Source organism: Carassius auratus, chromosome 11, assembly GCF_003368295.1.
Source record: "Carassius auratus strain Wakin chromosome 11, ASM336829v1, whole genome shotgun sequence".
Taxonomy (NCBI): Eukaryota; Metazoa; Chordata; class Actinopteri; order Cypriniformes; family Cyprinidae; genus Carassius; species Carassius auratus.
The window spans coordinates 16,536,446-16,552,626 of NC_039253.1; the positions used below are offsets into that span (position 1 = coordinate 16,536,446).

Consider the following 16,181-nt stretch of genomic DNA (forward strand, 5'->3'; position numbering starts at 1 on the left):
CAACTCAATGCCCGAATGGAAGTATTCAGGACAGCTTAAACCTAAAACAAAAATTGTTTATAGCACTGTTGCAAATCACATGAAATATTACCGATAAAATTTACGTAATCACAAATAATGTTATTGATCAATTTTGCTTAAGGTGTTTGGAGCTGGAAATTGAAACCACGGCGGCTTTCTGGCATGGTAGGAGGCCACATGGGATGACACAACACCACTGTGAGTTTTAAAAATGTCACCCTGGTTCGTTTCAGGGGACAGGTTTGCAGGAGCTTTTGGCTGCTTTGTTGTAAAGATCAAACAGCAAAGGAACAGTCCTGAGACTGAGTAACCCCAGCATGAAAGAGAGAAGAGCGTCACCTTGCCGTGACACTGTTGAGGTAAGTCTGCCACTGCAGCATATCACATACACACATTTTCTGCATTTGGCAGACTCGCCAGCCGTCACCTGGCTCACACAACATGGTCCATGGAAGATTAATGAAGAAATCTGTCCGGGCCAGTGCAAGTGTATTTATCAACTCACCAAGATATGAGGGCTAACCGTCAAAGGCTAATTAAACACAATTATTAATCATTACTGCACGTCGGGCTTTGCAGCAGAAGTTTTCAACCAAGGCTGCTCTCAACCAGATGAATCAAATCCTTCCCACATCATGCTGAAATTACACAGAAGGCTGCTGGATTGCCACACACGGCCCTGTCTGAAGCCTCCAACATTTGACAGCACTACATTTTACCATGACTGCCCAGTAATGAGCTGACATTCTTTGGAAGAAAGGAGATTAGTCTTAACTGCCACCACACACAATGGTTTAAAGATAAAACATTTGAAAACTAATATGATTTTTTGCATTTGAGCGGGGACGCGTTTTAAAAGGTGCCTTGGAATTAAACACGTGCCCTGCATTTACTCAATGGACAGAAATCATTCTAAAATTCTGATTTGATGCTTGTTATAAATAATATCTCCCTGTTTACTACCACTCATAGCATGAAATAAACCTGAATCAGGAGTTATTTAGAAAGATACTGGACTGCTTACTGGAATGTATACACCGGCTTGTAATCGCTGTTTCAAAGACCGTTCTGAATTAAGAGGTATTTATGATTAATGATCCGTAATGTAAAGTCTTAAGACATTAATGCTTCACTGATCTTTCTGTAAAATGGTTAACACCCAGGGTTTATATTAGCCCAGAATTATCTGAAACAACACTCAACTTCCATATGATGTTATAGAAAGTAAAATACACTTTGGTCTTTATTCAGTGAGTACATTTGCTTTAAAAATGTTAAAATTCATTATAAAACATTATGCATTCCTTTATTCAAGGGTAGATGTGACATACTCGCCTGAAGCAAGTGCATCCTTAACCCTGATGTATAATGACTTCATTTTTATTGTTTCTTTTGGAACAGACTCCAGTGTTAAGCAGGGGACCTGGACCTGGACCTGGATCAGCGCTATTCACAGTTCAGTGGTGCTGCAGATAATGATAATGAGGGCAGATCTAATTGCAGTAAGGCTGGTATGCCACCCGCAGATGTCTCACCTACGACTGACCTGCTGTCTGCAGCCATGCTGCGCTATGTATCTTTTGCATGCCATAAAAGCTGTAGGAATATGGGTGTCTATTTCCACACTTTTAGTTCTGCAGTGTGACTTGGCTGCAGTGTGTGATTGCACTGTTGATCAGATCTTGTAACGGGCCGGCCTCCAGTGAGCCAGCTTGCCTGTCCATTCTCATAGCCTTTAATAGTGTCTTTTGGAGGAAAAGAAGGAAGAACCAGTGGAGAAAAATCTATACCCATCCAGAAGGACCATCCTCATGGCTTGTGCCTCAGAAGAGCCACAGGGATCGATGGCATTTGTGTAATCGGCTGGCCAAGGGTCGCTGGGACTCCTCACAGTGTAATTTCTGCTCTCTGTTTTTATCTTGGGCAAATTGATCACCATGTCAGAAGATTGACTAAACAGAGTGCAAGAGGTGACAATTTGTTTCTTCATTGTGCTTCATTCCTTTATTCTGCACAGAGGGTGAGTTTTGGAGGGTAGTGCTTTTAGAGAATGTGACTTGGAAAACACTATGATTTTAACCAGACTCTACCTTCTGCAAATTCACATCGATTAGAGCAAGATTGCGGGCTTTCAGTAAAAATAACATGTTTTAGCCAGAACATGTTTTACAGCAGCATCAAATTGGTTATGATGGTAAATGTTTGTAGATCGCATTTTGAAGATGGATTTTGCAAATTGGTTTTGCTGCACTTTTACTGGTGTTTATATAATTTATTTACTTTTTCTACCATTTTGAAGTTCAGAAATGTATTAATACTTTAATTGAGCAAGGATGCATAAAATTTAATATAAGTGACAGTTTAGACATTTATAATGTTAAAAAGATTTCTATTCCATATAAATGTTATTTTTAACTTTATATTCCTCAAAGAGTCCCCAAAAATGTATCATGGTTTCTATGAAAAGTTTTCAAATTCAGAATAATAATAAATGTTTCCTAATAATAATTCTGGTATCATAATTGCAATAATTACATTAAATGAATAACACATTATATATTATAATAATTGTAATTAAGAATTTATTTTTAAATTATAATAAATTAAATAATTATAACAATTAAAATGGGCATTATTAGAATGGATTCAGTTATTTATATTGAACTGTTATTTTAGTTTGTACTATGTAATGTTATAAATGTACATTATTTATTTTTATATATATATATATATATATATATAACGATTTCTAAAATAGATTTGAGTTTGAGCTGAGGTTTTATGTATAAATGTTGTTTTAGGAAGCATACACCACTCCAAAGTGATCCCAAACTAACCAGTAAAATCAGATTTGTTTTGCACCTACCACACAAAATCATTTTCTGTGTTCTTAAACCTTCCGTTCGCTCAATCACACTTTTGACTGTTGTGCTAAGCAGCATTCATGCTAGAGGAGTTCTGCCTGACTCTAGTGCTTTTAGCTCTCTGTGCCACCTGCTAGCGGTAAGCATTGGAGATTTATTCAGTGCGATTTGAGTGGGACTCCACATGGAAATGAAGATGGCAAAGGAAAAAGGGGAGGTGAATGGGGGTGATGCCGCTTTATGTCCGCAGCATTCAATTAAATGCAAATGTTCCTCTCCAGTGCTCGGTGAGAGGGGGCACCTGAGGGCTCTTTCTCTCACTCGCTCACTCTATCTGCATCTGTCTCTCTTTCTCTCGCAGCGCTCTCTAGAAATGTCAAAGCTGTCACTCAGATGCTTCTCCATCCTCTGATCAGCTATTATGCAAAGGGACATTTGACTACTTTCCATTGGCCATAGTACAAAACATGCCAAAGGGAAGGTTTACACAAATGTTAGCTCACAGAGTGGCTTCGTGGAGGCATGATTGGAAAAGGCCGAACATTCAGAAGATCGCTGACTTAAATATGTTGCAAAGTGGAGTAATCTGATAGTAATATTCTCGATCTCACAGCATCTGCTGTTTTTTTTTTTTTTTTGTGTGTGTGTGTGTTTGTGTGCGCATATTGTGTGCCACATAGATTAACCAGCATTGCTAATATGCACAGTGCTGAAGTATATGTGATTTTTCAAACCTGATTTCCCATTTGATTACCCTGCTGAATAACTGCTGGCAGAAATGACAGTTGAACAATCTGCTGACCTATTTCTCACTTTATTGAACCAATTCCACCAGCTCCTAGAAAACTTAAACTTAAAAAAAAAAAATGGTTAAAACTTTGACTTAAAAAAAACCATAGCTCATTTTCTGTGCCTACTGCTTCCTCATATATTATGGATGCAGTTCCTGGGTTTAAAGAGGACACCAGTTTTAGTTCACCCTCTATGTGTGTTATAGGCAAAGAAAACCTTGGGCACTGACCCGCCGCAAACTCGCATTGAGCCGCCAGAACCTCAGTGGTTAGTAATGCTTATATCAGAAGACATATGGGAATTCTCCATTACATCTGCTTTTAACTATGTAGGAATTTTTGATGAGGTCATAACTTAGAAATGTAAATGGGAAGCTTTGATCTGTGCATGTATGTTCCTGGCACTTTACATGATTAGGGTACAAATCAAAGGGTTTAAATGACATACGTTTAAATCTTTTTATTATTATTAACAATTAGTCAGTGAAAGGGACTGCTTTTCAAAACGCTGATTATTTGAGGAAATAGTTATTTGTGTGAGAGCATTAAATACTGTAGCTGTGTTTAAAACAAATTAGACTCCCCTTGCTGTGTCAAACAATTGCTTTAAAACTTTTAAAATTATCAAATTAAAACTTTGTTTTTTCAATTATAATTATAAAGCAATTGTTTGACACAGCCAGGGGAGTCTAAGACCTTAGCGTTGTTATTCTATAAACTGAAAATCCTTTTTTTTTTTTTTCAATAATAATTATAAAGCAATTGTTTGACACAGCAAGGGGAGTCTAAGACCTCAGCGTTGTTATTCTATAAACTGAAAATCCTTTTTTTTTTTTTTTATCTAATGTTTTGGTAATTAAAGTGGATAAATAATTAACAATTCCTTTTTTAAAACAATCAATGCAAAGCATAATATGAAAGAATAAAATCAATCTGTATGGCTTAATCTGGCACATTAACATGATGGACTTGTCCATTTAATATCAATTCAATGAATTCTGTCAGTTATGACAAAAAATTATTACAATTTTAATTGCCTGACACAAGGTCAAAGACTTCTAAAACCTAAGTGTTGTTAACTATGAAAAAATTATAATTGAAATAAAGCTGAAATTAAACAAAAATATACATGTTAGATGAAAAACATGAACCTGAATGAAAATTAGAAATGTAGAAACTAACTGAAATGAGTTTAAGTGCTAAAATTATGTATACCATTTAACAGAGTGCCTCTTTCTTTGAGTACTGGGGTGCTTTGAATATGAATAGGAGTAGGAGGGTGTTTAATCTCTAAACCACTTGTGCAAATAAGAGGCAGCAAGAATCACAAGAAGATACTGGATTAGAACATGATAAAGAGGGAGAAAGGAAAGTGTTGGATTTGAGACAGGAGTTGCTTTCTCATCATGGTGGCTTACAGAGCTGCATACATGTCAGTGTGTTTGTCCTCCTCCCGACTGCTGGTAAAGAAAGAAGTAGCAGACCTAAATAGCCATTAGTGTGCTAAGCTTGAGGGAGCTGCTTTTAAATATGCAGTGAGACCAAATCTTTCCCACCAAATGGTCCTATTTGAATGGCATGAGTGCACATTTTGTCAGTATGACTAAAAGCTTTACTTTAAACAGACAAATTGGGATACAGTTATGCCTTATTTCAATTTTAATGCACTTGTCTGTTGCCATATCATTTCATATCGCCATTGGGCTTGTTTTTTATAAACCGCTAATATGTACACCTGAAGTTTTTGAGGATTATTTCCAGAAAACATTAGCGTAGCTTGTTAGGAAAAGTTTACATTATTCACTTCAGCAGCTTTATGCATTAGCCTAGCATGAATGCTAATGCTAAATCTTTTGAAGTACCTGTTCTCATTAATAAATACATGCAGTCACAGGCTACATTGTTTTGGGGGGGTTATTTCCAGAATACATTTGCATATCTTGCTTCGGAAAAGTTAGTTAATTACTTCAGTGGCTGTATGCATTAGCCTATCAGGAATGCTAATTCTAGTACTTGGTTTTTGTTAATTATACATGCAGTCACAGGCTAAATTGTTTTTGAGACTTATTTCCAGAATACATTTGCATTATCTTATTAGTAAAAGGTACTTCAGTCGCTGTATACATTAGCCTAGCATGAATGCTAATGCTAACTCTCTAGAAGTCTTTGGTTAGTATTTAACTTGTTTTCTCCTTTTTCCGAATGTGTGGCACATTTAAATTGACAAACCTGTGAGTTGGTATTCCTTTATTTTACTCAACACTTGCCTTTTACATAAGCCATTAAAAGTGCCCAGCTCCCCAATCCTTTTACATGTCCTGCTCCATCCCTGACCCTGCTTGTATTTGTCTACAAATCAAAATAAAAGCTGGTTAGATCACTGCCGACAGCCACATGGTACGAGCATTCAGTAAGATTTGTGGGTCGTGCCAGCTACAAATAAAACGCTAATCAGTATTGCATCAGTTTACATGTAGTCTTCTTACTTTCTTCCTTTAGTCTGACTGTTTTGCATCTTCACTCTAATTGCAGAAAGGTGTTTGGGAAATTATCTTGGCACAATCCCCAAATGACAAATTAGTTTGCATTAGTGTGTGGATCCATCCAGATCCTTCCAATTACTTCCTGTATGTAATCAGACTTATTACACAACCCTGCTGTGTTTGAGGGCTTTTTCTATCGTCTCAACATTCACGGAGAAAATAAAGGTTTTGCGAAGTGTGGGAATAGGCTGATCCAATTTTGGGCTTTTTATCGGCAATGAGTCTCCGTAAATCAGAGGAAGTTTAAGAAGGGAACTGTCTGCTTTTAATAAATGGCCTGGCCATAACTTTTCTTTGGGAAACAAGCGTATTGAAGAATATAATTTAATTTCTGGTTTAAATGGCTCAATGAATCAGATAAGGGTAGCGCGCTCAGAGGCAAAGGATGGCACATGAAATTAAATGGAAGCAGAGGAAGATTGGAGTGTAAAATAGGGGGACGTCAGCATCAGGCATGTCATTTAAATCAATGCACTACCATCAACACCAGCACACTTTTTGCAACCACAGATGTATCGCAGTATCTCCCTTTATAGGACTGCTCCACTTTCCTCTGTGGAGAACTGTAAAATCAACACTTTTTGATTAAAAAAGTGAAACTCCACAGAATTGGAAAAGTCATGATAACATTTTTAAAGTCCCCTGTGCCTTTGGACATTAATTTATTATTCTATTATATGTGTTAATTCTTTTAGCTGCCAATAGGTTTGTCATGATACTTTGATTTTGTCTTGCATACAAAAACAGCTAAAGTATCAGAGTAAGTATTATCAAGATAACATTCATGTTGAATTATTAAATTGATTTGGTGCTTCATAATTTCTAATTGTCATTTATGCTGAAAATGAGAAACGTGGAATGGTTACATTTTTCAAAATTATATTACAGTGTAAAATTTGTTACTGTAAGTTTTGATCAATTCAATGCATAATTGCTGAATTATATATATATATATATATATATATATATATATATATATATATATATTCCTTTAGGTAAAGGAGTGATGGCCTTAGATCAGTGTCCCATGTGTCATCTTATAAGGCAGTCGAGGATATTAAAGCTGGCTGATTCACCTAAATATTTGATGAAAAATGAAATGCAGATGTTTGCTTCCATATCTGCATTTGTTCAATCATGCACAAACAGAGTTACATAACTTTGTTTACACTTTTGGCCCAGAAGCTTAATGGACGTGCGTTTGATGGTCTGTGAGGACATAAACATGCGTTCGGCTAACAAACAAGTGCTACTGCTCTTGCATGTAGAAGTCTCACTGAATGCGCAGTGACCCATCTCATCCATTTCATCCATGCTCTTTGGCCACAAGGGGATGAGGTGTTGTGCAAGAGCACGAGCGTGCAATGATGCTGATGGTAGTGATTAAAGACATCCATTCCTTTGGGAGATGCAGGGAGGAGTGCCACTTAGTGTCTCACTAGGCGCAGATGGCCCGTGGCAGGATGGATCATGTCACATGGCGCCGGGTGAAATGGGGGCAAGGTGTCCCCTCCCTGCTCTTCTCCGCTTGCCGTGTGACCTGTCACCAGCCATTGATGTCAGGTGTCGCTGCAGGGATTGGACTGCTCATTAGGTTTGCCTCAATTTCCTCCACCTTCCTGCACCGAGAGGAACAACATTCAATTTGTGTCACTCATTAAGCGTTTTATTCCCACTGACACTCCGCAGAGGGTCACACTGTGCTCCTGCTTGCAATAATGGGAATTACTCATCTTTATAAGAAAGATTTGTATCGTTCCCAGAAAGAAATGCCACCCTCAAAGCGAGAGGACAGCATGTACACGAAGGTGAGAGTGTGTGGCCCAAGTATAACTGTCTGCTGTCTAGGGAGGCGTTTAGCACTGTCCACTTGGTTTTCATTCTGGTGTGAACATTTTTGCGGTGGATAAATTTAGCTGACTGGCTACCTTGGGGCCGTCAGTGCAGCTTAAATCCTGTCTCTCGCTGTATTTGTGTCTTAAGCATGTCTTCTGGCAAAAGCGGTTTTAGAATTAATATTCAGTCACAGTCTGATTGGTTACAGAGTGTTATCGTTTTATATAATAATATCTGGAGGCAGGTGGTGGGCTTTTTTGTCAATTTAAAGACACTGTAAGATCAGCTGGTATATGTTAAGATGAGTTTCTTATGTAAATGTCACAACATTTCACTTCTACATTTGGCAAAATGTTCACTTTCAGAGTATTTTGCAGTAATTTTCCTGCTAAATGTCACCTACTATGAAGATATTTATAGTAAATACTACAATTATGTTTCTTATCAGGAAATTAAGAGAAGCAGGGTGGTGGCGAGGGGTGAAAAAAACCCCCCTTCAAATTCTGATATTATAATACGCATGGCAACTTTGAAACGTGACTAACGCAGTAATGGAAAACTCAGCATTCCGAAGTAAGACTGGCCGTCCAATTTATGGATATCAGTGTGACCATTATGACTTAAATGGCATTGCCTTGTGGGAATAATTGCATTTCTGTGGCTGGGCGAGGGCACGTCTGAAGGTGGTAATAAACATGCATGTTTTCCCCTTTGGCTCAAAAAAAGGAGGGGATGTGAACGTTGTGCTTGAGTAAGACGTGGACTAAAATAGCAGCTCTGGATAGTCATGCACATGGCAACATGCCATGTATGAATATTTTCATTACTATGCAACCTGCAAATATATATGCATGCTTTTATTTAGGATACGTCTGTACAAGTAAACTGTTTTATGCTTTTATATATATATATATATATATATATATATATATAATTGCTGAATTTTGAAATGACTACATGCCATGAAAGGATGCAAATATATGCATGTCTGTTCACCAGTGGATGTTAAGAAATATGCTCTCTATGGAAGCCGTCACTGCCTTTTGCTCAGCAATTAAAGGATGGCCTGATGGTGTGTGATGGTTTCAGGCCACTTACAGGATGTGTTGCTTGCTGCGTTGACGCGTTGTTTTAACGTCTTGAAAACTTTGATGATTTGCATAGAGTATGTCACTAAATCATGTAAAAAAAAAACTTTATTGATTTGTTTGTTTATTTCCACTAAATTCCATAAACGGCAGCATTTTTCTTGGGTTAGTAAATATATTTGCATGGCAAGTAGACCTCACCATGTCTGAAGGAGCCAGCAGAAGACAAAAAAATCATTGTCTTGAGCTCTGCTTTGCATAAGCCTTGATCTGCTATCATGTCGTCCTCTGTTTATAAGTCACTTCCTTTTAATTTAATATACTGGGGTACCTAATAAATAATTCAGCTGCATACCTTCTGATATCTCACAAATGCCTTGAGCCGTTGGAGCAGACAGCAGCCAGTCTGTCTTACTCGTCCATGTTAGGCCATTCTACAAGGAAAAGTCCATCTGTTCATTTAAGTCCTGGTTTGTTTCTGGAACCGGCACCTTAATGAATGTTAATGACAAATTGTCCAAACATTTTGAAAGCTGAAGGCCAAAAAATAAAAGCAGGTTGCCATATCCACTCAGAGACCCACTTTTGTCTTTTTCTTTCTTTTGTTGATGAATTTCCAAGATCAGTTGCTCTGACAGTGCAATCTTCTTGCTCAGCCAGTCTGATGCTGTGATTAGTATTAATTGGACTGAGTCAAAAATGCAGCGATGACCCCGGATAAGCTGCCTGTGAGAGCAATTAATGAGAAAATATTCCTTAGTATTCATAACCGAGCTCTCTTGAGAAGACAGGAAGAAATTCTGCAAGACAAAGCAGACTATTTTTGTATTTTTTTTTTTCTAGCGGCAGGGCTTTTTTAATGAACTGTTCTATTGCTATAGGCGAGCAAAGGATACATTTAAGAATTTGGGGAAAGTATGCACAATGTGGTTATTGAAGCACGTTCTTTTGACTTTGTCATTAAGAAAGACACTAATTTCTTTATTTAAAGTAAAAAAAAGTAAAAAAAAAAATTCTTTATTCAATCAGCAGTGAGAGTAAACAATTTCCCACAGAACAGCTCAAAATCTTTATAGCTTGCTGCAGTACAGGATAAGATTACAAACTCATTGTCAAAATCAAAGTTATTCAACCAGAGTGATGTGCCATTGGTATTTTGTGGTTTTTCTTATTTTGTTCTTTCTCTAAAATGACATTCATGCTTTTTAAGTCAGAGTAATGGGTTTTCAATTTCCTTCAAAAAATGATTTATACTCCTAATAAAAAAATGTGTATTAAAACCATACATTATTATTCAAAATACATCAAAAGAGCAATATTAAATGACAATAAAATATTTTTCATTGCAGGTGTAAAAAAAAAAAAAAAAAAACGGATGAAGAATAGTTTAACTGACCTGAGGTTTTGCTCTACTACAGTCTACAGTGTAAAAAAAAAAACAATTTGTTGAGCTACAAAATGAAATGTTAATGGCCGACTGTTTGATAAATCTCTTCGGTTTGTTTTACTGTCACTGTTTGCGTTCATCATCACACTGCAAGATGGCAGACTGATGTGTTTGCTTATTCACAGATATGCCCTTGAGGCTTGTGAGCAGTGCTCTGTCTTCACCTCCTCCTTCAGACGTATCTGTACCACTCTCAGCACAAAACATATTCATTTCTGACAGCAGTGCTGTCCTGTATGCCTATGCAGATATGATGCACAACATACTTGCTCTTATTTGTCTTTATGTAGGGTGCCTGTAAGGCCATGAATTCATATGAGCTACACAAAAGAGACATCACATCCTGGTCCTGGCTTTCACTTTGATTTAGTTGACTTTTGTTTTAGCTCCTTTCACTGATTTGTTTGTATATGTGCTTACAGAAATGCAGTGCACAGACAGAGCAGTCTGGGAGCGTGTGCGGTGATGGTCCGTGTTGTGACAGTGCAATTTTTTCTTTTTCTTTGAGACAGATGTCTGTGATCTTTTCTGCCCTGAGTTCATCTGCCCTCTTCAGCGAGAACAAGAGGTGAGTCCAGCAGCCCTTTTGACCCTATTACGCATATGCTTGCTCACATTTGTGCACATACGCACATATTCATGTGGCTCTTCTGCTATACTGCAGTTTCCCAGCAGTCAGGAGTGAGCCCTTGCCCATGGATGACCTAGCCAAGCCTGCTTTTTAGATAGAGAGAATAGGGAAGAAGAATGCAGAGGTGTAGCTTAAAATTAATGTAGGATGCCGTGAGATTATGCAGATAAAAAAAAAAAATTAATTAATATTTACAATTATGTGGACAGACGTTATGTGCATGTCATTATGATTGGGAATCATACAGAAAAACCTATTCTGATCACTTAATCATTCCATAATTTTTTTTCTTTCCTCTCCCAGAATTTAATCCAAACTAAACAAAATCTAAATATGAAACTACCAATTAATACTATAATAATAAATATGTAGACTAAACTATTGTTTAAAAGGTTTTTAAAATAAAGGTTTTGGAAAGATGTCTGTTTGGTCTGTCCAAACCTGCATTTATTTACACAAAAACACAAAACTAAAATACTATTTTTTTTTCTTCCATATATATGAATATTTTTGACATTCAGTTACCATAAGGAAAATTATAAAAATCATACATTTTCGGCATTATTTCAAAAACTTTTTTACAGAAAAGCACTTCATTCCCAACCCTGGGAAAAGAAAAATCCCATACTGTCATTGTATACCACATATAAACTTTATATTTCTTTTAAGAAGACTCTCCACATCAATTCCATTGCTTTTTGTTGCTATACTTTTCTTAAGGCCAGTTTAACAGGGATTATCTTAAATTGTTCACAGGCCAATCCATGATAATGAAATGGGGATTACAGCAGCTAGATGGCAGGGACATTCGTGGAATAATGATAAATTAAACAAGACCTCACACGCACAAGTCTTAATTTGGTTTGAGGCTCTTGCGTGTCTTTGTCAACCATATGGAACGAGAGCCATTTGCATGTGGTAAATAGCACAAGACGGTTTCTTTGGTGGCAGATCAATAAACGTAATCGACCCTGCCATTATAGTCAAATGGGCATGTCTTTGCAACAGCAGATATATCTGCTAAGCAGCACCTAGCCTGTCTCAACTTCCTAATGATAGGAACATCTGCCCTCGCTGAAGACTCATCTGTAGGGGTACGGAGGGATGCGCTGCATAAATTTTCTCCCATCACTCACCCTTTCATTCTCTCCCTTCCTTCCACAGTCTCGCCTCTGTATCTCTTTTTCACACTCAGAGGCATCTGTTCTGTCACACCCTTCGCCTCATTAGCGATGCTAACACGAGGAGGATTTAACAGATGTTTATGACAAACAAGCTCACACTTACCTGCAGGATGAAGACATTAAAAGACCTACATGAACACAAAACTCCTGCTAAAAGACCACACAAGCCTCAAAGCCAGCACAGAGCAGTGGGATAGCAGGCAGAGGAGCTAAAGCATTGTATTTGTATTTGCAAGGCAACCCTTAGTAATTGTTTGCAGCTGTACAGTCAGCCCCCAGTGTTTTTATTTTTAGAGCCGTGGCAGCGTTTCGCCCTTCGGTGGGTGGGTTTTTGTCTTATGCTCAACGTGACGTGGTTGTTGATAGTGTTCTGTAGGTCTGGACTTATGCTGCTGTCACCTTTGGAAAAACATCGGAATGGACTGTTTAAAAGGAAATCAAGAGCGGACAGCAGTGGTCAAGTGTGTTATTCTCTAGGGGGAATCAGTAGGGAACATGTCAAGTAGGAGTGTTTGTGATTAGTGTTTGTTCTCAAAGAGTAACTGAACATTTTCTTTAGAATCATATCTTTTGTATATGATCATATGTGTATAGATAGAAAAATAGATCAATAAATGGATTGATAGCTTCTTTGTGTTAAATATATATTTATTTATCAAAGCACCTTTTATTGGCCAGTCAGTAACTCAAGATGGAACCACTCGAAACGATTCAATAAACCAGCTTTATTCAAATCAGTTACTCGTGAGTTTGAGACTAATTGAATGAATCATAGCTCATGTGAGTCATTGGTATTTTAATAGGCAACTCTCACTTTTTTCTTGCTACTTGTACATTATTTAGCTTTAGAGTCACTGTTTGGATCCACTTTTTTTCTCTCTCTCTGGTGGAGACAGAGTATGAGCTGAGCTCAAATAAATTGCATCTCATTTAGATTGCGTTTGGATCTAGATGAGATGTTAAAGATTGATTTAGAGAACAACAGATGTGAGCATTATGAAATCAAGACATCTGAGGATACAAAAAATGTGTATATGAGTTTAACACATTAGTTTTCAGAACAAAGCAAAAGAACTTGAACAAAAAAAAAACATAATTTACTATCTGCTGCATATAGAGCACATTAGGACTGTCAGTCTAGCTAAATCATTAATTAGGAGCAAATCAAGGGTCATGGCATAATTTATTGAATAAAATTATGCATTACAATTTATTGTTGTAGGTAAATACTCTCTATTGGTTGGGGTTAAGTTTGCCTCGTGAAAAGGACATCTTGAGTAGTTAGGAACTATATAAGCCACTAAATGATGAGGAACTGTAAAGATAATAATGTTTACAGCGATGCACTGTTAGAGACCATAGTGCTCCCTCATGCAAGAAAACGTGTATATTTGCATTCAGTAATCATGCCCATACACAGCACTCAGGGCTAATCAACATTGCGATAAACAAACTATGCAATTATCTTTCCAGTCTAGTTGTCAGGACAAGTCATGTGTTTAATTTCTTGGTACGACTTATTAAGAATTTATTCATTGATGTCTGGGTGCATTTTTATGAGCTGTCAGAATATTTTTCATCGCAAATTGGATTGTGATTCACTGTCATCAACATCCCATGTCCAAAACTCATCTAGGACTATTTTATTTATTTATTTATTTATTTATTTTGGGGGTCACAGGGAAATGTGTATTTTTAGGAGACGGAAATATTAGTCTATAATATATAAATTTTAAATTGATATATATATATCAATTTATATAATGCACATTCCTGGTCTCAGATTGCACAATTAATTGGACATTTATATCATCTTTTTAAAGCATGTAGCGAACTTGCCTCTGTAACTGAAACTACTTTCCTTTTACTTCCCTCAGTCCTTTTATTTTTCACACCCTCCTTTCCAACTTTTTTGGCTCCATTTCTCTTTTGTAGAGTAAAACAGGTTGCAGTCTGCTTTTAAGCTTAGCTTTAAAATAATGTGTGCATTTCATTAGCTCTATATTTATCCACAAACAAGCAGCAACCACATAGCCATTCTCGCAAAATACATATGAGCATCATCTAATGTATTTATCACACCCAATATGTCCTCATTGGACACACTCTCTCTCTCTCTCTCTCTCTCTCTCTCTCTCTCTCTCTCTCTCTCTCTCTCTCTCTCGGAGCCGCATAATGCACCGGACACCTGCCAGCACTCTCACGTGTGTTGGTCCAGTCTTCCAGGATGACACCCACACGCGCACGCTTCCTCCCCACACATGAAGAGGCAGAGAAGGATTAGCACCGTTAGCTGACACCCCTCAGAGGAAAGAGTGTGGAGGAGGACAACAACAATAGGCTCGCTGTGGAGAAGCAGCGCGCGCACGCTAGCTTCTGCAAATTCAACTGCGACAGCGGCACGGCCACGGATAGCAACAGCAGGGAGGAGGAAGAGGAGGAGAGAGGAAGAGAGGGAGGGAGAGTTTCTGGATGCTGATCACTTCAATGAAATGACAGATGCATGCCCCCACATTCACAAACGCGCACGCACACTGCGTTATCCTTATTTTCGCAAAGCTCTGGCTGTGGAATTTCAATGCGACATGAAGGATCTCTCTCTCTTTCTCTCTCTTACACACACACACACACACAGAGAGAGAGAGAGACTCTCTCTCTCTCTCTCTCTCTCTCTCTCTCTCCTCGGCCAAGCTAATGTGTGAGTCAGTGCTACTCTATCCCGATGTGCTCTGCATGCTGACCATAACTGCCATGCAGCGTGGAAAAGTCTCAACCTGTCAGTTCAACGCACAACTTGAGCCGCATTTCAAACTATCGACACCTGGTCTTGTGACACAACACCACTCGATTAATTCTTAAATACCGAAGAATTACCTGCTTAGGTTGATTCCTGACAGGCTGTTCTCTGCTGGAATCATTTTCTGCCCTTTCTTGTGTCAACACCTCTAGAGACGCATCTGCAGTGCACGTTCAAATGCAACGTGTAAATATTTCAGTCTGGGAGAAAATGATAAACTTCCCTACCGTTAATAGATGGGCCATTTCAGTCTACATCTCTGTCTTTTCTTCCTCTTTTTCTTCTTTGCTTTCTGTTGTCGTCACGTTTTTTCTTCTTCTCGTTTTCCGTCTTGACGTTAGTCAATCAACCTGTATCCTCTCTTAGATTGTGTATTAGCTCACCGCCCAGGGTCTCATGTAGATGCTTTGTACGCACCTGCCTTAAACTCAGCTCTATTTCTGACACTGTGTAGGCGATCTACAGAGGACGGATCTGTGTGTTCTCCGATCTCTCTCTCTCTCTCTCGTTTCTGTGTGGCTGTTGCTGTCAGCAGCTTGCGTACTTGAGCAAGAGACGAAGTGGAGGCAGGCAGATCTCTCTCTCTCTCTCTCTCTCTCTCTCTCTCTCTGTCTCTCTCTCTGCCCTTACCGTAGCCCCACCTCCTCCTTTTAGAAGTCTCCCATTCTTGCCCTCAACCCCTTTGAAGACTGCTCTATTTTTCCTTTTCTCCTTCATTTCTTTCTCACAGTCAGAACATGAAACCTGTTATTTTCTTGTCACTTGCCCCTTTATCATGTAGCTCAGCTGTGTAGCAGTGTAGTCACTTGCTAAGTCAAAAGTGCAGCTGCCTTTTGTAAGATGGTCTCCTGCCTTGTAGCAACCCTTATATGTGAAGGCCTGACTTTGATTTGGTTTGGTTAATGGAATGCTTTCATAGGCCTTGCAGATATATCCAGCCACAGTTTCCCGTGGACAAGTGATGACATATTTAATGGCC

At 38.2% G+C, this 16,181-nt stretch overlaps 1 protein-coding gene across 1 annotated transcript in view; it reads right to left on the reverse strand.

Moving 5' to 3' along the window:
• LOC113111215 (leucine-rich repeat neuronal protein 2) overlaps window positions 1-15,799 on the reverse strand; it is a 41,041-nt gene extending 25,242 nt beyond the window's left edge. The window contains exon 1 of the mRNA XM_026275783.1: window positions 15,430-15,799. The gene's annotated coding sequence lies outside the window, so the exon portion shown is untranslated. The remainder of the gene's footprint in view (window positions 1-15,429) is intronic.
• Between the last annotated feature and the right edge of the window lie 382 nt (window positions 15,800-16,181).